General features: G+C 37.9%; 1 protein-coding gene across 7 annotated transcripts in view; it reads right to left on the reverse strand.

Annotated features, from left to right (window-relative positions):
- ADAM23 (ADAM metallopeptidase domain 23) overlaps nt 1–23,703 on the reverse strand; it is a 157,221-nt gene that overhangs the window by 120,890 nt on the left and 12,628 nt on the right. The window lies entirely within an intron of this gene.

Consider the following 23,703-nt stretch of genomic DNA (forward strand, 5'->3'; position numbering starts at 1 on the left):
GCAAAGTGCTACACTCATGGCAACCAGACATTTTCCACGCCCCCTTCCCTCCCCTCCACCAATACCACCCCATGCTCCTCTTTGCCTTCCTCCTCCATTTCTTATTATTGAAATCCTATTCATCCTTCAAGGGCAGCCCAAGGGCATTACTTTCTATGAAGTCTCCTTCGCAAGTTCGCTGGGAATGAACTCTTGGTCTTCAGGGCTTCAGAAACGCTGTGTTCGTCCCTCCCTCTACCGCGATCACGACCTACCCATCCTAGACGGGGAGCTTCACAGCTCGCACTACAGTGGTCTTGCAAACAGTTGTACTTCTGACAACCATTTCCCAAACGTATGAACTTTCAATTAATTGACTAAATATTTATTGTCAGGACTATTTTGCCATGCCAAAGCCATAAAATATGGTAGGTAAACCATGACTTCTACTTCTTATCAAGCATAACTGCTGATCAGATAGAAAGTCACTCTACAATAATCAACAAACTAAATAAAAAGAAAACTAATGTATTTAATTTTAAATAGAGAGCAATGAGAGAGAAGGCACCACAATCCCTAATACAATAGGATGCCACATCAAACCCCAACCAACCATGTAGAGCAGGGTCGTCCTTGATCTGGGCTGCCTGTATGCAGACAACTCCTTGAGAGGGTAAGAAATTTTTGTCTTTTCAGGTGTGGTTTCTGTCATCTGCAGGAGAAGCTCTACTTACCTAACACAAATATCATACAGTCTTTAATCTGTATCCATTCTGCACCTCGAGGCATTAATTTTTGCATGAAATTTTTCATTTGATGAATAATTTGGGTCCCAAAGGTTTTTAAAAAAAAAGAAAAAACTTAACTTCCTGAGAATAAGATAAGTCCTTAGGCATATTTTCTCTTAAGAATATTAAATAGTAGAGAAGAGTTCATTAATGGCACCCTGGCCCAAAAGATCTGATAAATGGACTTCTTTGAGCATCTTTATAAACACTAAAAGAACCTGACAGTGACCCAGCAAAAAGCCCATTTCACAGCAAATAAGCAATGAGAACAAACCCCAACAAAACCCTGTTGCAAAATAACGAACATAGTAGCCCGGTGTGAGAGAAAAATACTGCAAGCCATTATCAGTAAACAAAGAATGCTGAAGCCATCAAGTCATCAGCCACCTCCACAGTGAAGACCAGCAGGCAGCCCCGCCTCCGCAGCCTGAGGGGACTCAGAAGATGAAAGGACAGGATACTGGCCCTAGATTGCTAGGTGCTTATCAAAGGAATAATATCAATGAGCCCAAACGTTTGCTCTTTCCATACACAGAAAAGCACTAAATTCTTCAAGTTGAGATGTCTGGTTTTCTTTAATAGTAATCTTTTATGTTCCAACTACCTGGTCTTTGTTGTAGAACTCTTATATACCCTGGCTCCTCACCCATCTCTTGGGAGCAGTCCCCCAGAGCCATCTGGGAGGCTGTCATCCCGGGCTCAAAGGGGTTTGAGTCCTCAGAAATGTCCACCGAATAAAACAGAACTCTCAGCTTTTAGGCTGTGCGTTTATTTCAGTCAACACTGGAAGTACCTGCTTACTCCATTTAAAAGGAATTGTTGGAAGTCATACAATTTGATTGTTGTTAAATAAGCTTGTAACGCGTCGACATAACAAGCTTCAGCTTAACAGAATTTAATGAAAGAGTAGCAAATAATATTAACATTGGGATTTTTCCTTAGTTGATTTTATTCACTCAATCGACACACAGGCATCAAGATGGTTGGGACACAGCGCTTGCCCTCAAGGAAGCCACAGTCTTCAGGGAAGCAGGCAAGGCTGCCAGCCTCCCATGTGTCTCAAGGGCCACAGGGACCAAGGCTTCAGTGACAAGGTGTGGTTCGAACAAAATTTCAAAACATGTGTTAAAAATCCAACTGCCAGGAGAAGAAAAGACATTCAAGGCCTGGGGGAAAACATTTATAAAAATAGAGTAAAAACTAAATATGGAAAACAAACTTAAAAAACATTTTTTTAATGAGTATAGTCTGCAGGAAAATGGTTTGGGGAGGAAATGTCAAACAATGACTCTGAGAAGGAGAGGGTATAGCTCAGTGGTAGAGCATGTGCTCGGCACGCACGAGGTCCTGGGCTCAATCCGCAGTACCGCCATTAAAATAAATAATAAATAAATAAATACGTAGAAACCTAATTACCTTCCCCCGGCCACACTTTCCCTGCAAAAAAATAATGAAGCAGAAAATGTGGATGGAGGCTGTGGGGCTTTGTATGACATGCTCAGTGACGTGTCTGTTTCCATATACATGTGTGTGGCCAAGATAGACAGCTTTCCTTTAAATGTCCTCTCACTCAGCACAATGTCTGGTACTTGCCCTTATCATCACCTTCATCATCATCATCATCAATACCAATATTACAATTTAAACATATTGACAGGTTACTGTCCAGCACAACTGAAACAATTAGCCCAGTACCATCAACAACATTCCTGTTTCTCCCTGGGAAAAAAAAATCTGGCTTTATTACCTTTATCAGGACAAATGTTTTAACATCTGAATTCAGTCCAATGCTGAGAGGCAGTACATTTTCCTATAAAATGACTATAAAATGATGTAAGACTCCCTCAAGCATGCGTCTTCCTTGCAGATACATCAAATGGAATTAGTATATTCACCGAATATACCTGTGTCCATTTTAACTAATTCCAACACAGTGAAACACAGTCTGCCATTCTTCTGACATTCTGGGTTTTTTTCTTTGTTATACGTTCTGTATTTGTACACAGAGTACAGATTCTTCTCTATACCAAAATAAATACCTGACAAATGCTACTTTTCCCTATCATTCTGTCATTTCTGCACTGTCCTAGACATGGTTAAAATAGATTGTCACTTCTGGATTCTCTATGTTATTCCATATCAATGGATCATTTTTCCTTTAACAAAATACTATGATGTATACAGCTTTGATAATTGTCCATTTTAAATATGTTTTTAAATCAGGTAAAACCTGATGAGTCCTCATCATTATTGTTTTACAAATTACATTTTTGGATATTATTTGTTTTTATTTCATATTAACCCATTTCTTCCAAATGACAGAAAAATTAAAAGAATGGCCTGATGTGTAGAAACTTTTTTATAATGTGCAGCAGTATCACTTATGGTTTATTAAATATTTTAGAGCTGACTAACTCACCGGCATCACTGAAACCCACTGAAAATACAGAGACTACCTCGAGTATTGCTCTTCTTTTCCAAAGAAGGAACTGCACAGCAAGGTTTAGCACTGTGTTCAAAAATACAAAATCCGATCATAGGCATACTTCAGAGAAGAGTTCATGAACCACACGTAAGGTCATAATGGGTTATTTTCTCCATCGCGAGAGCTACTAAACAGACGTGAAGATGAAAACCCTTGGTTTTACAAGGCCAGTCACCATAACAGCACTGTGGGAGAATGCAGGGTTTTACAGTCAAAGAGTATCATTTCACGACAAGAAAAAGCACAACCCTGGGCTCAGAATTACCACCCTGAAGGACTGAGAACAGCTGCTGCCGAAGCACTTTGATATTTTTCTTTTGACTCAGAATCTAGCACAGGGGAATTACAGGAGCTCTATAAACAAAAACAACTAAGCTCAATTATATACACAAACCTCCTTCACTGAAGAACAATTTACACATCCTAACAATGTGCTTTTGTTTTTCTGGTTTTTCCCCCTTTAGTAGCTGGCACCTAATGGTATGATAGTAAACAACTTCAGAAGACTCTTAAGTTCCTCAGTTTAGACCGGCCTCGCATCTTATCAGCCCTTCCAGCAACGTTAATCTACTAGGCACTCATACCTGCTCAGCTTCGAGTAAGGTGCATTATATAAGCTGAAGAGACAGTTATGTTTTCTTGGAACTTATATTCTTGAACAGTTCACATTAATATGGACATGAAAATGAGAGGAAAAGATGACTACTTACCGAAATAAAAAGCAGGCATTTCCAGGAAATATATGTTCTCATGCAAAGTTCTTCAGACATAATGAGGGTTCAATCAGTATTTTTTTTCCTTAATGGAGGCACTGGGGATTGAACCCAGGACTTTATGCACTCCAAGCACATGCTCTATCACTGAGCTGTATCTCCCACCTCTCAATCAGTACTCTTTACTCCTTGGTAAGCAGTTATGAGTTCTACAGAATGTGAACATAACCAGAACTGAATATGAGAAATTGTAAGTTTACACTTTCTCAGAATTCAGAAAATATTATGAGACTGAATTTCATATTTCAATAGAAAGTGAGCAATTTGAATTGAGGTATCTATGCCATCAATCACAACATCTAATGAGAGTGTATTTTACTTTACTATGCTCTATGAGGTACATGGTTTTGGTAACAGAGGAAAATTTAGAAGTTTCTCTGGTCTTAAGTTCAGTTTATTTAGGGAGACACTCATTTAAGTAATGAGGGAAACACATCTAAAGTGGCATAGCAATAAGACAAGAAAATGCTCTACAAATGGAGTGCAGAAGCCCTGGAAAGTATCAAGCAGGCCTGAGCAGACACCAGTGGGATGATTCAAGCTCTGCTTCCTACAGGAGAGAGCTGTGGGCTTCTAGGACAGAAGGTGCAAGAGAGAGCAAAATGCTACAATTAGACTTAGAAGCCGGATTAGTGAAACTTCTCTACTAGAAGGAACCGTGGAAAAAGTAAAATGGCTAAATAGTTGGTTACCAGTGAGACTGTAGGTAATGTTTTTCTTGTTTTTATTCCCCTCATTGCTATGATAATATTGCTTATTCTATGCTCATTAAAATAGCAAACATGTATATTGTGTGTGTGTGTGTGTGTGTGTGTGTGTGTGTGTGTGTAGAAAACTATAACCTTTACAGGAAGCACTTATCTCTCCCTTGATCTTTTTGTTTATGGTTTCTTCCCCCTACTCTCAATGATTTTTCAATAGTCCCTTCAAGAGTTTCAACTCTTAAAGTGGAAACAGTTCAGAGAATCTCAAAGACCACCTTCCTTTGAGATCCAGGACATTTTACGGTATTTCAGAGAAGCCAGTTTTGGAAATTCTCCAACTAAGAAGGAAAGAAGTGAACCAGCTAATCAGATACTAGAAGTGTGCTTTGTTGTAATGGGTTGATTTGCTGAAGAAAGAAGCTTCACTAGGGAGCCTTATATCAATCTTGGTTGCACAGTATGTTTTTCTCGTCATGTAAAAACAAGAGACACAGAATCCGGTGACCCAAATAATTAAATTGCAATAAGAAATAAGCTGTCAAGTTTAAATTGAAATCAGTTTGAGGAAAATATGTCACTTTCTTTAGCTCACACAGGCTTTTCTGTACATGACTAATGTGGGTCTATCAAACAGCTAGAGAAACATAAAGTCCAACTTGTGGATCTTTTTTCTATGTAATGTAAAAAGTCAAATAAGAGACTATGTCTCAGTTTTGAAGCCCAAAAGAAAACATCAATAGACCAGTCTTAACTACAATCTGGTTCTCATCCCTTACTCTAAGTTTGCACCCTAGTGATCACCAAAGTAATCAAGACTCATACATGATAAAAATAATAATGCCCTATACTTCTCCTGTTTAATTATCTCAATTATCCAGAATAATATAAAGCTAGTAGGGCAGACATATTTATAACCCTCTTATAGAAGAAAACCATTTTTCAAAGGCATAGAGAAGGTTAAATGATGTTTTTGTTCAAGGTCACACATCAGAGAAAGAAAGATGAAGTGTGTGCCTCATTTCAGTGAGAAAAAGTGCCAAGTTCATGCCAGAAGTCTTTAAACATCCAAACCTCAATGTTTCCTAGTCATTAAAATATAAATAATCATAGCTTACCAACAGGATGTGTGTGATGACTAATTATATAATAACAAAATGTTCCTAGAAAAGGTTGGCCACATAAAAAGAGCTCAATCATTTAGAAAGGAGGGGGTAAAGTAAAAGGAAAAAAATAAGAAAACTATATTAACATTTTGGAAAGATAATCAGTCAGCCCCACCTTAAAAGCTCATTCCCAACATAGCTGGCCACCTCCTAGAAACGCCAATGTGCATTTAGACTGCAAAATTTGCAAATTTTGTATTTTTTGTTGCTAATTACCTTATGTACTATGCTTTGACCTTGTTCAAGTTGCCGTGTCTTTAAAATAATATGAATCATTTTCTTCAGAAGTGGAACAGCTGCAAATGTTACATGAAGGCAATTTTGCAAATTAAGGTAATTTGTTCAATGTTCTTCCCAAGATGCATTTAAATAGGTAGCTCGTGGGAGAGAATATCATGTTTCCTTCCAGCATGTTCTATTTCACAGGATTATTGGTTAACCCATTAATGAACTTGCACTGAATCCCTACCTTGTATGAGATACTGTGGCAGAGGTAAAGATATAGAAGAATTAGTATTTATATCAGAAAGTTTTATAAGCTAGTTACGGAAATGAAATGAGAAACCAAAAAGAAATACAACACTTCAATTAAATGACAATAGAAAATATTATTTGTAAAGATGCCACGTATGATTTAAGCATGATTGATTACTCAATTTAATACGAACAAGGGTACAGTATGGGTACAAGTACATTTAAGTATGAGGGATGAGAATGCTGAGGGCTGGAAAGAGCTAGGAAAAGCTTATCAGAGTGGTCTTTCTCAGCATTTAAAGATAAATAAAATTCAGAGACCTCTAGGATTGATTTAATAGGATGAAATGTCAAAGTGCTTCTAAGTGTTTGCTAACAAACAGTTTAAGAAACATGCTTTTAAAGTAAAACATAGGATGCCTTCCATTCTGAAGGATTAAACTACAGTTTGGATTGTAGAATTTAGTTGTGAGAAGTAAAACACGGTAGTTTATTATAAAACAAAGCATCACATGAGATCAATAAGTTGTATGAATATATACAAGTCCTACAAATACTAACGTATTTTGTTAATTAATCTATCTTTTATCTTTAAACCAGGAAGCTGAAGTCTTGACCTGGATAGATATTACAGAAATAACACCCAAATATCAGCAAAGTACACCCTTCTCACAGGCCACAGATAGATCAGCATCTCCCAGCAAAGGAAGCAGGTCCTCATCTGACCCTGTTCTCTGTGCCAACCCAGCCAAGAAAGATAGAACGTCTTCTCTGAAAGAAATCTAGCCAACATTCAATTATCCAATCTGATAATACAGGAAAAAGACGGGAGCATGTTGAATACTAATTTCTGACCAAATCTTTTACAAGAGTTCTTTTCTAAATAAATCAGTTTTAAAGAGAATCCAGTTTCATCTTCCTCCCTTTTCTTACCTACCCTCAGTCTGAGGTGCTCTGAAAGTTCTGATACAGACAAAAGATAGACACTGAAGAGAAAGAGGGGGAATAGGCATTGATAATCCAAACAGACATTCAAGTGAATAAATCATGAGTTATCTCTACTAAAAATTTATTTTTAAAATTCCTTGTGACCAGCCAAAGAAGAGAAGCTAAATCTAATATTATTGGGGGCAGGGGTGGTGGTTTAGCCCTAAGGAGTCACATTAAGATCTTCCTTAGTGATCGTTTAGCAACCAGAAGATCTTTGTAACAATTCACATTCACTGACAAATCATCTTTGGACATTTATATAAACTGTCTTCTATACACTTACCCATAATGATTAATATTGGCTGGAATATTAAACCAACAATGCCAACTTAGGAGAGAGATGAAATTACAGCCCTTCAGAGTTCTTGTTATTTGAAAATGAGTAAATCATCACAAGTATCACTACAGCTATATTATTTAGCTTTCATATATTTTCTGAAAGATGAGTAAAAATACAACTATGACAACAGTTACCATGGAAGCAGTTTCTTTCTGCTGCCTACCTGAATAGTAACCTTTAATTTGATGCATTAATCTAGTAGCAGAGGTGTGATTCACCTTGTTCTTTTTCCTCATCAATTTCTACATCACCAAACTGTGTACCTCCCAGGAGTACTTCTCTTGCTGCTGACACTTTCATCCTAAAGTGAGAACAGATCTTGTCTTTCTAGCCAGAATTATTGAATACCTATGAAATAATTTAAGTAAAAGCAGAGAAGTAGACTATAAGATTTGGAAAACAGAAGACATCAACCTCCATGCTTAATGTCTTTGACTCATTAGATGGCATTTTTTTTTAATTTGCTTACATAATGTTAATAGTTTCCTGAAAGGAAAAAGCCTTTGTAAGACAGCTCTCCATGATGAGCCCTACTTTCCTGGTCTGCCCACCCTGGGCTTTGAAATGCTGCCTTTAACGGCCCAGTGGACTCAAGTCAACTTAAATATCTACTGAGAACAAAAGAAGGTTCTTTCACTTGGATCTTTATGACAACCATATGAGGATTAGTTAAGAATGAATGAGTCTGAAAGACGAAATGAGAATTATGATATAGTAATTACACAAATCACACAGTTCACTTAAGCACTGTAACATCCAGCAAACCATAAAAGATAATACAGTAAACTCGAATATTAATTTCTAGGCCTCTCTCACTAAGAATCTGCTGAAAATGTATAACCAAGGGAGGCTAAGTAGACCTGTCAAGGCCAGATCTCTCTTCTCTTGAGATACCTTGATACTATTGATTCTCATTGGTGGGTCCAACACTGTCCTTGCCCAGAACTGATCTGTGTTGGGATCTTTAGACCAGCACTGTTATTTCTATTCAAAACTTTTCAGGCTCTGTTATGAGTTCACAGCAAACACATAGCTGTTTGACAACAGTATTCCTAAGAAGTCTTTACTTTCCTTAACTACCCTCAGCAAGATGTGTATCACAAGTTGTGCGTTACTGGAATAGAGATGACTTTTGCCTACCAAGACCCAGCTCTATCTACATCTATGGATTAGAAAGAGTGCGGTGTTTTCTGGTTCTCAGCTATGTCTGGTTCTGCGCTTTGCTCTGAATTCTGATCTTAGTTATGACCTTGGATGGTTTGCATTCTGCCCTTTTGGACGAAAAGACTAACTTTCAAACTGGGGGCCAAGCCAAAAATTGATTTTCCCATTTTACAAACATGCAGAAGCTATTAGACTTCCTAAGTCATGCTTAGAGTGTGTTCCTGGGCAGACAGTCACAGTTGTTGTGTTATCACAATTTTACTCAATACAAATATCATGTGCACTGCACGTACCTTGCTCAAAGGTAGATGTGGAAAAGATAATGTTGATATGACCTCATTTTCTATAATATTCAATTTCCATATAAGTCTTCAAAATGCCAACCAGATAGCCTGTAGTCACAATTTTTAAAACTAGCATTTAGAATATTGACTGTTATGCAGAATATCCTGCCTATTTTAGTAAGCAAATGATAGATCTCACCATGTCTACAGAATGTTTTAGGTTCATTAAAGCTCCAATTTTATTTCCAAATGAGAACCTATAATTAAATGGAACCTTGAAGACATACAAAAATAAAAATAGTACTTTGGAACAGATCTACTTCCTCAGATTATGATACACTTACCTCATTGACTTCTACATCATGTATGAAACCACTTACTCATTCAACAAATAATTATTGTGTCTAACATGTTTCAAGCTTGGTTTTCTGGAGTTTGCATTTTAGTGTGTGATGAGGGGCAGTGGGGATAAATACGATCAACAAATAAATTTAAAGCAAGTTAGATGATGATAAATACTCTAGGTGAAAAAGAAAAAAGTAAGACGCAGAGAGAGTTAGGGAGTGGACAGTATGAAGAGGTGACAATATTAAGTAGGGTAGAGAGAGGATTCTTTGAAAAGGTGACATTGGAGCAAAGATTGGGAGGTGCAAGAACAAGCCACATGGACATCTGGAGAAAGAATTCCAGGTAAAGGGAACAGCTGGTGCAACGCTCTGAGGCAGGAGCATACTTGGTATGTTAAAGAACTGCAGTAAGGCCAGTTTGGGTCAAGTGGAGTGAGTCAAGGGGAGTCTCATAGGCAATGAAGTTAGAGAAGCCCTAAGAGGTCAACTGTCTAGGACTTTGTAGGCCACTGTAAGAACTTTGCCTTTTACTCTTAATGAAATAAGAAGTCACTGAGGATTTTGAGCTGAAGAGTGACATGATCTGCCTTCCATTTTTAAAAGCTTACTCAGGCTATTGTGTTGACAACAGAATAAAGGGGGGAAGGAAGGCGGCAAGGGAGAAAGCAGAGTCCAGTTAAGAGGCTGTTGCAATAATCCAGGTAGGAGCTGATGGTGGGTTGGATTGGGTAGGAACAGTGGAGGTGATGAGAAGTGGTCAGATGCTGGGTAGACAGTGAAAGCAGAGGCAACGAAAGTTGTTTACAGATCAGATATGGGTTATGAATGAAACAGGAAACAAGGAAAACTTTAGAATTTTGGCCTAAATAACTAGAAGGAGCAAGGAATGTACTGAGATGGGAAACACTGTAGAAGGAAAAATTGGTAGTACAAATTTAGGACTTCTGTTTAGGACCTATTCAATACGATATGCACATTATATATCCAAGCAGAGATGTGGAGTAGGCAGTTAGACCCAAGGCACATAGATACATCATTTAATCAACATTTACTGAGTGACGATTAAATGAATGATGAAGCATTTGAATGAATGAGTGATTAAATGAATGAATGTTGGGAATACAAAAAGAAAATTCCAGTAAAAGAACTAAAGAGGAGAGTATAATTCAGCAGATAACTTATCATCTGGAATAAATGGGGCTTAAATGAGGAAGCTAAGATAAATGGGGTCGGGGTGGGGGGCTATAGAAGTCAGTACAAAGCAACCCATCCACTGGGTTTTACAGTAACATTTTCTATTAAAACAGTGTCACTTTGGAACCCAAGAGATATTATGTACCACAAATTCCCCCAAAAGAATCCAAGTCCAAGAGCATCCTTTTCATATGTCTTGCATATCTGTCTTAAAATTAGAAAAGAATGATTAGCAAATGAGGGTGTTAGTTCTCCAACAAACAACATGGGTTATACACATGAATGTACATATATTAAGTATTCCTAGGAAACAACACAATGCTTGTCTTTGATTTCCCGGAAGTTCATCTCCATATTCTGAAAGTCGTGCTATCTTAACTACTTTTAATATTTCAAACTTGTCACTGCTTTTAGCATACATTGTCATATACCTCATTTTAGGAATTTTTAAAGGTATATACTTAATGATTTTAATTTACTAACTGTATCTACCATCTTAGGAGCCTAATCTTAAATTGCAGAAATTAAGGTATATCCATCAAAAAATATTTCCAGAGATTATCAAATGTCCCCCGGGGAATATAAACTGGTACTGCCCCTGGTTGAGAACCCGTGATGTATATGTTCAGGAGATACATGAATTTATATAGATTCCTCTAGATGTACTGCCCTTTCACAAAATTTAAGCTTAATTTCAAAGCTCATTTTCAGTTGTCACCAAAGCCCTTGAAACAAAACAGAAGGAAGTAACTGATACCAAAAGGAAAAGGGAATTAGGTTTTTTCCAAAGTTAAATGTTATCCACCTGATAAGAAGCAAATTCTTAAAAATGTATACCCACTAAAATCTCCCCAAATTAAACTATTTTAAATCTGTTAAATGAGCTCACGTGTATTCTTCAAAAAAAAAAATAATGAAGAAAGATCCACTGCACCTATCTACACAGTCCAGAAATTTGATCTTTTAAAAGGATGCTTAATGCTGGGGCTTTTTTCCTCCCAAAGTGGCAGCTTCTTATTATCTTTTGAAATGTCATTTGGTGATTCAAAAGAAAACAACTGTAATTTAAACAGCAAGGAATGAGGGGGAATAAATCTGTATGTGACCTCTGTTTGGAAGTTACTAAGCTGTCTTCCCATGATTAATGTAATATGCTTTCTCCAGAAGAATAAAACCCCAGGTTTCTAAATACCATTTATATGCCAGTGGCTCCCACATTTCCATCTCATCCTGACTTGCCCCTGAGACCATGGCCATCTCATTCGTCAACGTATCCACATAGATGACCAACCATCCGCCTGAAGGGAACAGGTTCAGTTTTCTCTTAGCTTTCTTCTAAACTTTCCTCCCCAGCTTTTCCCATATTGGGAAATAGTACAGCACTCTTCCCCAGGAAAAGCTGTATAGGCATTCCTGAGTCCTGTATTAATTTCCTATTACTGCTGTAACAAATTTCTGTAATTTTGTGACTTAAGATAATACAAATTATTATCTTACACTTCTGGAGGTCAAAAGTCCAAAATCAAAGTCTAGAGTCCAAAGTTAAGGTGTCACCATTTACAATAGCCAAGACATGGAAGCAACCCAAATGTCCACTGACAGATGACTGGATTAAGAAGTTGTGGTATATTTATACAGTGGAATACTACTCAGCCATAAAAAAGAATAATATAATGCAATTTGCAGCAACACGGATGAACCTGGAGATTGTTATATTAAGTGAAGTAAACCAGAAAGAGAAAGAAAAATACCACATGATATCACTTAAATGTGGAATCCTTTTAAAAATGAGACAAATGAACTTATTTATGAAACAGAAACAGACTCACAGACATAGAAAACAAACTCATGGTTATCAGGAGGGAAAGGTGAGGGTGGAGGAATAAATTGGGAGTTCAGGATTTGCAGATACTAACTACTATATATAAAATAAATAAACATCAAGATTCTACTGTATAGCACAGGAACTATATTCAATTCCTCATAATAACCCATAATAAAAAGGAATACGAAAAGGATATATATATATATAACTGAATCACCATGCTGTAGACCAGAAATTAACACAACTGACTATACTTCAATTTAAAAAAAATGATTATACTCCAGTTAAAAAAAAAAAAAAGGAAAAAAATTAAGTTAAGGTGTCAGCAGGGCAGTTTCTCCTTGAGGTTCTAGGGAAAAATCTGTTTCCTTACCTTTTCTAGCTTCTAAAGGCTGCCTGTATTCCTTGGCTCATGGTCTGTAAACAAGTACTGAAGAAGTCTATTCTAGCAGACCCAAGCTGAATGGTCAGCCTTTAGAAAATCCAGATATAGAAATGCTTACAGATGGGAGCAGGAACATGGACCAGGGACTCTGAAAGGCTGAATATGCAGCAGGAGGTCATCAGGAAGTGTCAGAAGGGAAAGCCCTCCCTCCAGGTATGTCTGCCCAGGAGGCAGAGCTCACGCCTGCACCTTGGGGCTAAGTAAAAGGCAACCATTTATACTGACTCTAAGTATGCCTTCTCTGTCATGCATGCACATGGGGCAATACGGAAAGAGAGAGGTCTACTCACATCAGGAAAAAAAGAAATTAAACATACAGAGGAGATACTGGCCTTATTAGACTCTGTTGTAATGGAAGAAGTAGCTAGGGTACATTGCCTGGGGCCACCAAAAGACTGATAGTTACCTAGCTAAAAGAAATAATTTGGCTGAGCAGGGTGCAAAACAGGCACCAGAACCCAAAACCAAGATCCTAAGGCCCCAGCACTCACTCAAGGGTAGACCTATCCCTGTTTAAACCTCAGTATTAAGAAATGGACCTAGAAAGAGCAGACAAAGGGGCATTTCATGCTGACTCTGGAGACTTCGATGATCAGCATCAAACAACCAAAGAAGGTTGGATTTCAATGAACAGGGACTAGTGCTTGTACCTGAGTATTTAATGAAAAGAATTATTACTCACCTACATGAAGAAACGAACCCATTATGGGAGTGACTCAACCAGTGACTGGCTACAAAATTTATTGTTCACAAATGCAAAGGACCATCCAAAAGGTAATACAAAATTGCCTGATCTGGCCAGAAACAAAACCAGGTCACCCCCATAACAAAAGGAGTGCAAAACTAAGGGACCAAACCAGAAGATGCTTGGCAAATAAACTTTACTGCTATGCAAGAGCCATGGGAAATTATATAGATATTTTCTGGTATTTGTAGACATCCTCACAGTACTCAACAAATTTTGTATTTACTGTCTGTCTCCTCTATTTAAAAAGACCTCCCCACTCACACGATGATGGTCCAAGATTTAAGAGTTCAAGGTGGGACTCAAGAACATTTACAATTAACTACAAAACAATCTCATTCTTCTTATAAACATCCACGCCTCTAATCAGCAGGAAGCAGCTAGAGCAGTTGTCACCCTATTTCCCTCAAGACCAATGAATGTATGTATATTCATGTATGAATGAAGAATTATGCTGTACACCAGAAATTGACACAACATTGTAAACTGATTATACCTCAATAAAAAAAAATTTAAAGAAAAAAAGACTGAGGAATGTATAAAGAAAAAGCGGGAAACTGAAACAGCACGTAAAACACTGACCAGCTTAAACTGGCCTTGCTTCCTTAAAACAGGTTGTTGATTAATCAAACCTGGAGTTGTTTTAGAGACAGCAAGGTACATGTGCAAGATGGGACCCCATGGCTCCAGGATGACCCCAGAACCAAGAATCTTTGGTCTATAGAACTCAAAGAATAGACATGTTGCCATTGGAGCCCTTTAGGAAGCAAGAAGCCCTTCAGTAAAGAAAATCGGCTTCCAGATGGACTGATCTGAAACTAACCAATCAGCTTTTGCCAAGTTTGTCTTTAAATTTTGCACTGAACCCTGGATCACAGACAGATTTGAGCCCTGCCTCCTGTCTCCTTGCCAGCTGAGCTCGCAATAAAGTTCTTTCCTCCAAGGCCGGGGCATAGCACTGGTTTCTGTGCGCGTTGGGCAGCCAGCTCAGTGACAGTCCATCCTTGCATCACTCCAACCTGCTTCCATCATGACATCTCTGACTCTGGCTGTTTTAAGGATGCTGTGATTGACACTGGGCCCACTCGGATATTCCAGGATAAACTCCCCATCTCAAGATCCTTAACTTAATCAAATCTACAAAGTCTATTTTACACAAGCAATATTGTGATTTTATAAGAAATATATATATTTGGTCAGATAACCAAAATACATTTTTGATATATATTTGGTCTTCATCCAAATTCCTGGCTCACAGCTCCCCAAACCCTTGGAATTTCCTGGACAATAAGAGCAATAGGAGCATCTTTTGTCGTAATATTTGGTCTCTGTCCTTAGTTCCTGTAAATATTTCAGAGCCATACAGGTGTCTTGTTATTCATAACAAGCCCTTTTTCACCACTTCTAAGTTTTTATTAATGAGGTAACTTTGAGACAGCATCTGAGGATGGGGGCTGGTTGCCAGTGGAATCAACCCTGAGTACAGGGTTGGAACTTGTAGTTAGACACCTTGACCTCTGAGGAAGGGAGAGAGGCTGGAGGTCCAAACAATCGCCTATGGCCAATGATTTCATCAATCATTCCTATGCAATGAAGCCTCCATTAAATAAATGAATAAGTTTATTTATTTATTTTTAAAATTTAAGGAAAGGAGATTCAGAGAGCTTCTGGGTTGGTGAACACATGGAAACTAGGGGAGAGGGATACACTCGGAGAAGGCAGAGAGACTCTGTACCCTTTGCCCATACCTTACCCAATGTGCCTCTTCCATCTGGCTGTTCCTGAGTTATATCCGTTTATAATAAACCAGTGATCTAGTAAGAAAAACGCTTCTCTGAATTCTGTGAGCTGCTCTAAGCAAATTAATCAAACCCGAGGAGGAAGTCATGGGAGCCTCTTATTTATAGCCAGTTGGTCAGAAGCACAGGTGAATCACCTGGGCTCGCCACTGGCATCTGAAATGGGGTGGGAGGAGGCAATCTTACAGGACTGAGCCCTTAACTTGTCAGATCTTACACTATCTCCAGATAAATAATGTCAGAATTGAGTTGCAGTCACAGACACCCTGCTGGTGTCCTGAGAATTGCTGGTTACTGTGGGAAAACCCCTGCAAACATTAGAATTTGGTGATCAGAACCACCTTTTACCACATAAGGTAACATATTCACAGATTCTGGGGATTAGGATGTGGACATTTTAAGAGGCCATTATGCTGTCTACCACTACCCCTCTTCTTTTCTAGCTCATCCACCTCCCAACATCATCAACAATCGGAGGCTCCACCTCTAAAATATAGCCCAAATCGACTACTTCCCTGTAATTCCTCTGCTATCATCCTAGTATGGGGTCACACAGACTCTGCGTTGGACCACTCTGAGCATCTCCTAACCAGTCCCCTTGCTACTACCCTTGCCCCTCTACAGTCCATCTATAAAGCTGCCAGAATGATCGTCTTAAAATATAAATCAGATGTCATTTCCTTGTTTAAAACCCATGAGTGGCGTCTCATAATAAGCAGAACAGAATTCTAACAGGCCCTTCACCCTCTGGTCCCTTCTCATCGTTAAAAAAATAACAGAGAAGGAAAAATGCAATTTTTCCCTCCGCAAAATTTCTCCATCCCTCACCATCTGCCTTCTAAGGCCTTTCACGCTGAGCAGCAGCTCTTAGCAGCCCATTAAAGGGAGGTGTGTGTGTTTCAGCCTTCCTTCCTGGGTCTCCCCAGAGGCAGAAGACAGCAACTTACCACATAATTCTAAACCTATGCTCTCTGTCTCCAAGTCTATTTTAACTCTAAATTCCTGCTAAAACTACCAGAAAATTAAAACCATATATAAGAAATGAAAATCAAGAGGTTGAGGAAAGAAAGGAAGGAGCACAACATAACATGACATATTCCTCACATTTCATAGCAGGCAGACAAAAGATAATATCTTAGGTTGATGGATCCAAAAATAGTGCAGAGATAAATTATTTAAGGTTAAGAGAACTAAAAATAAAATCTTAACAGCCTTCGGGGAATGATGGAAGAGAGACTTTTACTTTTCATTTTCTTTTTTTTTTTTTATGAACTCTGAATACTTAGATCCCATAAATAAAACAGTAGAGCAACAACTAATTTTACACAAATACTTACACTAATTTTACACATAAAGGCGTGCATGTTTATATATGCAAACTAGTCATCAGCTTTTCCCTGACTGTAACATCCCTTCCCTCTGATTCCCAACACTGCTCTTTGGAATTCTCCCACCAGAAACTGGGTACTATGACCCCACCAGCAGCCTCTGGAAAATTTGTTCCTTAGGCCCTCCTCTGCCTCTGTTTCTCAAAAGTTCTTTCCTCCCTGAATCACCTCACACCAAATACTTGTGGAGCCCACAATTCTCATACTTTCAAATAATGCGTCCATACCTTATAATTTCTAGTCTTCTTCCAACATGCCAGATCTCAGGGAAGCAGCGACTCCACAAATGCCAGCATTGCTTGGAATAATGAACAATCCCTGACTCAATCACCAATATCTGTATTTCATTGCCTCTGATGAACACCCAGTAACCCCTCATTGGAGGATATTTCACAGAATTTTAGGGCCATAAAGGATTCTAGAGAACAAACTCATCCACATCAAAATCACCTGAGATATGAAAATGCAAACCACTGGACCCTACACAGACCTACTAACTGAGAATGTTTCCAGCAACCTCCCCAGGTAGTTCCAACGCACACAAAAACTTGAGCTCCCAAAAATCTAACACAATCCCCTTATTGTTGAAATGAAGAAAGTTAAATCCAGAGAAGTAAATGACTTGCCCAAAACTGCCCACCTAATACGCAACCAACTCATTATTCTACTCATACATATTCCAGTATCACTTTTAAAGGAACCTGTGAAATAAAACATATACCTCAACATAATAAAGGCCATATAAGAAAAACCCACAGCTAACATCATGCTAAATTAAGAAAAACTGAAAGCTTTTCCTCTAAGATCAGGAACAAGACAAATGACCAGTTTTGCCACTTCTATTCAACACAGTACTGGAAGTCCTAGCCAGAGCAATTAGGAAAGAAAAAGAAATAAAAGGCATAAAAACTGGGGTGGAGGGGACATAAAATTATCACTGTTTATAGATGACATGATATTATATATAGAAACCCTAAAGATTCCACCCCCTCGAAAAAAACCATTAGAACTAATAAATGAATTCAGCTAAGTTAAAGGATACAAAAATCAACACACAAAAATTTAGTTTCATCTTTATACACTAACAATGCAAAATCCTAAAAGGAAATTAAGAGACTTCTATTCTATTCACAATAGCATCAAAAAGAATAAATACTTAGGAATAAACTTAACCAAAGAAGTGAAAGACTTGGACCCTGAAAACTATAAAACATTGATAAAAGAAATTAAATAAAACACAGATAAATGGAAAGACATCCTATATTCATGAATTGGAAAACACAATATTGCTAAGATGTTGATACTACCCAAAGCAATCTACAGATTTAGTGCAATCCCTATTAAAATCCCAATGATACTGTTTGCATGAACTGAAAATCCATCCTAAAGTTCATATAGAACCTCAAGGGACCCTGAAAAGCCAACATCTTGAAAAAGAATGAAACTGGAGGTCTCACATTTCCTGATTTCAAAACTTCCTGCCAAGCTACAGTAATCAAAACAGTATGGTACTGACATAAAGATATACATATGAATCAACAGACTAAAGGCCCCGGAAATAAACTCTTGCAAATATGGTCAAATGATTTTTGATAAGGTTGCCAAGACCATTCAATGGGGAAAGGACAGTCTTTTCAACAAATGATGATGGAAAACTGGATGTCCACATGCAATATATAATTTACACCATATACAAAAATGAACTAAAAGTGAATCAAACACTTAAACATAAGCACTAAAACTATAAAACTCTTAGAAGAAAATATAGGAAAAAAGCTTAATGACATTGAATTTTTACAATAATTTTTTGTAGCTATGACACCAAAAGCAAAGGCAACAAAAGAAAAAATAATTAAGTCAAACTTCATCAAAATTAAGCACTTTTGTATGTCAAAGTACACTATCAACAGAGTAAAAATTTAACTCACAGAGAGAAAAACATATCTGATAGGGATTGATATCCAGAACATATAAAGTACTCCCACAACTCAACTAGAAAACAACCTGATTTCAAAATGAGCAAAGAGTTGAATAGACATATCTCCAAGAAAGATACACAAATGGCCAATAAGCAAATAAAAAGGTATCCAACAGCACTAATCATCAGAAAAAAATGCAAAAAAAAAAAAAAGCACTATTTTTAGGTCAAATTTCTGGAGCTACAAAACACACCAGCGCTACTGGGTACAAGTATGATTTTTTTTGGTGGGGGGAGGTAAGGTGTGATATTTTGTTTGTGCATTACAAGCAATTTGAGAAGGGATTGACAACTTTCGTTGACCTGATTCACTTAACAATAATTGAATAATTAAATTTCAACCTATTAAATATGTAGACCAAAAAATGGAAATCAAAACCATAATAAGATACCACTTTATACCCATTAGGACAGCTGTTATTAAAAAAAAAACAGAAAATAAATGTTGACATGGATGTGAAGAAATTGGAACACTTGTGAGAATGTAAAATAATGCAACTGTTATGGAAAATGTTATGGTAATTCCTCAAAAAATTAAAAATAGAATTAAATTGAATTACCATATGATCCAGCAATTCCACTTTCTGGGTATATACCCAAAAGAACTGAATGCAGAGACTCAAAGAAATATCTGTTCGTACATCCATGGTCACAGACGCATTATTCACAATAGCCAAAGGTGGAACAGCCCAAGTATCCAGCAATGGATGAATGGAGAAACATATAATGGTATATACATATAATAGAATATCATTCAGTCATAAAAAGGAAAGAAATTTTGATACAAGCTACAACATGGATGAACCCTGAAGACATTATGCTAAGTGAAATAAGCCAGTCACAAAAAGACAAATACTTTATGATTCTAGTTATATTAGGTACCTAAGATAGTGAAATTCACAGAGACAAAAGGTAAGAAGTTGTTTGCCAGGAGCAGGGGAGAGGGAGAAACAGGGAATAAGTATTTAACAGGTACAGAGCTCCAGTTGGAGAAGATGAAAAATATTCTGGAGATGGATGGTGGTGATGGTTGCACAATAACAAGAATATACTTAATACCACAAAAATGTACACTTAGATGGTTAAAATGATAAATTGTATGTTATACGTATTTTACCACAGTAAAAAATTAGCATGCAAAAATTGAACTGCTCATCCTTCCTTTTCTTAAACATCATTCTCCATTTGTTTCATTCATCTAACAATTAACAAATTTCAGCTTCCAACAAAATATCTCCACATATTCCTTTTGAGCAATTTTATTTTCAGAACCTTGGCTTATACCCATCTTTCTGTGATCATCCTCTCCCCATGAAACCCAATCGGTACAGTACAATTTGTTTCCTGTAGCTCTGACATTGAGAGCCTTACTCTACAAATTCTCTGAAGACTTTGGCCTCAAGCAATTTCCTCCGAGACCAAGAAGTAAGAAAGCACTGCTCTTCATGGATATAAAAACTGTGATATTCACTACTACTACATTGGTAATCCTTCTTTTGTTTAGCCCACTGTTTGCTGACCTCAGAAGCATCATTCTATTTTCGCAGTACGTAAGAAATTATAATCTTTTGGCAAGCCACTGACACATCAAAAGCATTTTTGGACAGTGCAAGGTAACCCTGAACTTGTCACAGGGTCAATAAATATGTTTGGGTATTGTTTTGTTTTGTATTATTACAATTTAAAAAAATACTCCATTTTAATTGCATGGTCTATGGTTTGAAAATAGGAAAATCAAAAAAATTTAATTAAAATGTGAATGGGACAAAGTAGGTAAACCTGCTTATTATAATATTTTTAAGCCATGAATGAAAGTGATGTTTAAATCTTAGCAGTATTTCTAAGGTGTGTGTTTAAACACACAAACATAAAGAGTACTTCCTGCTATCAACTGTAACAACTAGCAGTAGTTCAGTTCTCATCAGTCCTGACGTTATGATTGGGAGAGGAAAAAAAAGTTACTCTGAGTGAGATGGGAAGCCTTTGCAGGTTATTAAGCTGAGGAGTGACATGATCCAATTAGTATTTAAAAGGATCACTTTGCCTGATGTATGTGAAACAGACTGGAGCCAGGGTGATGGAGGCCACAAAAGCAGGGATAAGACATAAGAAGATATTTTAATAGTATCAGTGAGAGGTGATGGTGGATAAGACCATGTTGGGAGCAACGAAGACAGTGATAAATGGCCAGATTCTGAATAGCACTGAAGGTAGAACCAACAAGATTTGATGGCTTGAGGTAATGCTTGAGAGAAGGGCAAAGGCTCTCAGGGTGAGGAGTTGGAAGGATGATCTTCCATTTACTCAGATGGGAAGAACGTGGGAGGGACAGGTTGGGGTAGAAGATATTAGAATCAAGAGTTCCATTTTGGACGTGTTAAATTTGAGTTGCCTCCTTGATACTCAAATGGAGATACAAGATAAATAGCTGGATATGTAGTCTAGGTATCAAGGGAGAGATTACGCTCTCGGAAGAACTGAGATTCTTTAATGTTACACCACAAACAAGTGTTTCATACAAATAAATCAAATAAGTTCCTAAACTTTAAACACATTAGGGTATTAAAATATGTCAGGGGAAAGTCAGGGATTCTAGAAAACTAAAATAGAAAAATAATATAAGATCTGATAAGCAGAAAGGATAATTTATAAATATACTATTTAGGTAGTAGGCTTAAAGTGTACCAGCAGATCTTAAAAGGATTAATGTCCCAAATAAAAGAATAAAAAGAAAAATGTAGATCTATTTCCTTAGAAAGGAAAAGAGTAATAGCTAACTATTTCAAAAACTGTCTTATGCAGCACTGCAAAGACAGAAATAACAAGAAAGCATCATCCCAATGTCCCACTGAAGGAGACAAGTGATGATGCCACCCAACAGTGATAAACGCCTCTGACTGTGGTCTGAGCATTCTACAGAGATGGAAGTCCACTACACTGCACAGGGCAGGCGACAGTAATTAACAAAGTAAGTAATTAACTGTGCTCACTAACAGAGCTCACTAATTATTTTTAGCCATGATTTATAAGAGAAGGGGAATCAGTGTATGAACTCCTCGTGGTTAAGGCAGTTAAGATGCAAAACCCAAATTTCACTTTTTGGTCATAGCATGTTCAATAATATCCCACCGTCCAAACAAAAACAGAACTGTTAAATGTTCCTGGTTGGGAGGACTATATACCATTCTATTTGCCATGGTTTTATGACTGTTACATTTCACTCTAAAGCCAGAAAATTATCAATGGCAGATGAAAATATTTCTTGGGTTTTGTTTTGTCTGGGGACCTGGGGGGAGGAGAGATGGGTGGATGTCTAATTGGGACACTTCTCAGGGAAATTATCACACGAATGTGTGCTATTTATAGCATTTGGTGCCACATCATACCCATCCGGGCGATAGACATAGAAAACAGCTCACCTTACCAGGTGCCAAAGTGCCCGACTGACTCCAACCCCACCCTGGATTGCACTGATTACTGGCAAAGGTTTAGGGAAAACGCCTCTATTCCCCCAGTGTACAAGCCTCATGTTTACATCCTGCCGCCTCCACTTGGTGTAGAGGACTGCAGCCTCCAAGGCAGCACGCCACATCCTGGAGCTTTACTCCTGCATAAGGACTCCATTCTCATCTGAGGTCAATTGTTCTAGCGCAGCCACAAAACCAGGAAAACTCTGAGAGCCACCCCTCCCCACAGACGTCCTCACAATTACTTCTAAACCTACCCTCTTTTCTAATAAAACTACCCTTCATTCATAAAAGAGCAATTCACAACTTGGATTCCCTAGGTCTCTAGTCAGTAATTAACAGATAACATTTCCTGAGTACTTCCTGTGTGCCAGGCCCTGGGCAAACCACTCTGCTGGGTGATCCCATTTCGGTCAAGCACAGCCTCGTGGGTGGGCACTGTTATCAGGTCTCTGTGATTGATAAGAAAGCTGGAGTTTAGAGAGACCAAGTAATTTGCCCAAGTCTCAGCAGCTGGTGTCGGCAGATCTGTCAGACCCCCTGACCCTTGAGTCCCCAGCCATCTCCCCCACTGTGTGGCAAAGGAGTTAACAAAAGAAGGCAAAGAATATCTGACATTCTAAACAGCCTAACATGAATCATATTTATCCCACAAATAAATGCCTATTCTATAGCATTAAAATGCCAATTTCCCTGCTTTGCCCTGAAATAATATCATGTCTGTGTGGGAACACTGGTTAACACATGTTGACAAAAAGTTTAAGTGGGGTGTTAGTGAAAAATAGAGGGTAAATTAAGCAGTTTTTCATAAACTCATCTTGTTTTGAAGACCTATTTCTTCAGGCACATCCTGTATTAGAGAATATTTTTCCCAAAAAAAGGAAAGCTTTTCTAGAATAGTCAAATGCCTGACATATAATTTGGAAACACCAACACGAACACCCTTATTCAGTAAATAAGGAAGAATGGGAATCAGATAGAGGAAGAAGAAAGTTTAGGAAGATCAACAAGCAAAGGAAGCAGATAAGCAAAATACTGTAAAAATGCCAGCATTTTAAACAAGATTGTTTATCTGGAGTACTCATTTAGAAAAAAAGAAATAAAAAAGACAAGAAAGCCAGCTAGCTGCAGAGGAAGGCCAGGGGAGGTGTGTATGTGGTTGTGTACCCGTGGTGTGATTAGCTCATAGACACCATCGAGAGGAAAGGTGTCTAAAAGGATCAGAAACTTCCATAGTCGACCCACAGAACAAGGACCTGGAAGTCTGCAGGCCAAGGTTCTGGTCACTCTGGTCATAACAATAATTCCCGGGACCTAGAGCAACTGCCCTGCCTGGCCTCTCTGGACTTAGTTTTCTCATCCAGAACACAG

The sequence above is a fragment of the Camelus bactrianus genome, chromosome 5 (genome assembly GCF_048773025.1).
Source record: "Camelus bactrianus isolate YW-2024 breed Bactrian camel chromosome 5, ASM4877302v1, whole genome shotgun sequence".
Taxonomy (NCBI): Eukaryota; Metazoa; Chordata; class Mammalia; order Artiodactyla; family Camelidae; genus Camelus; species Camelus bactrianus.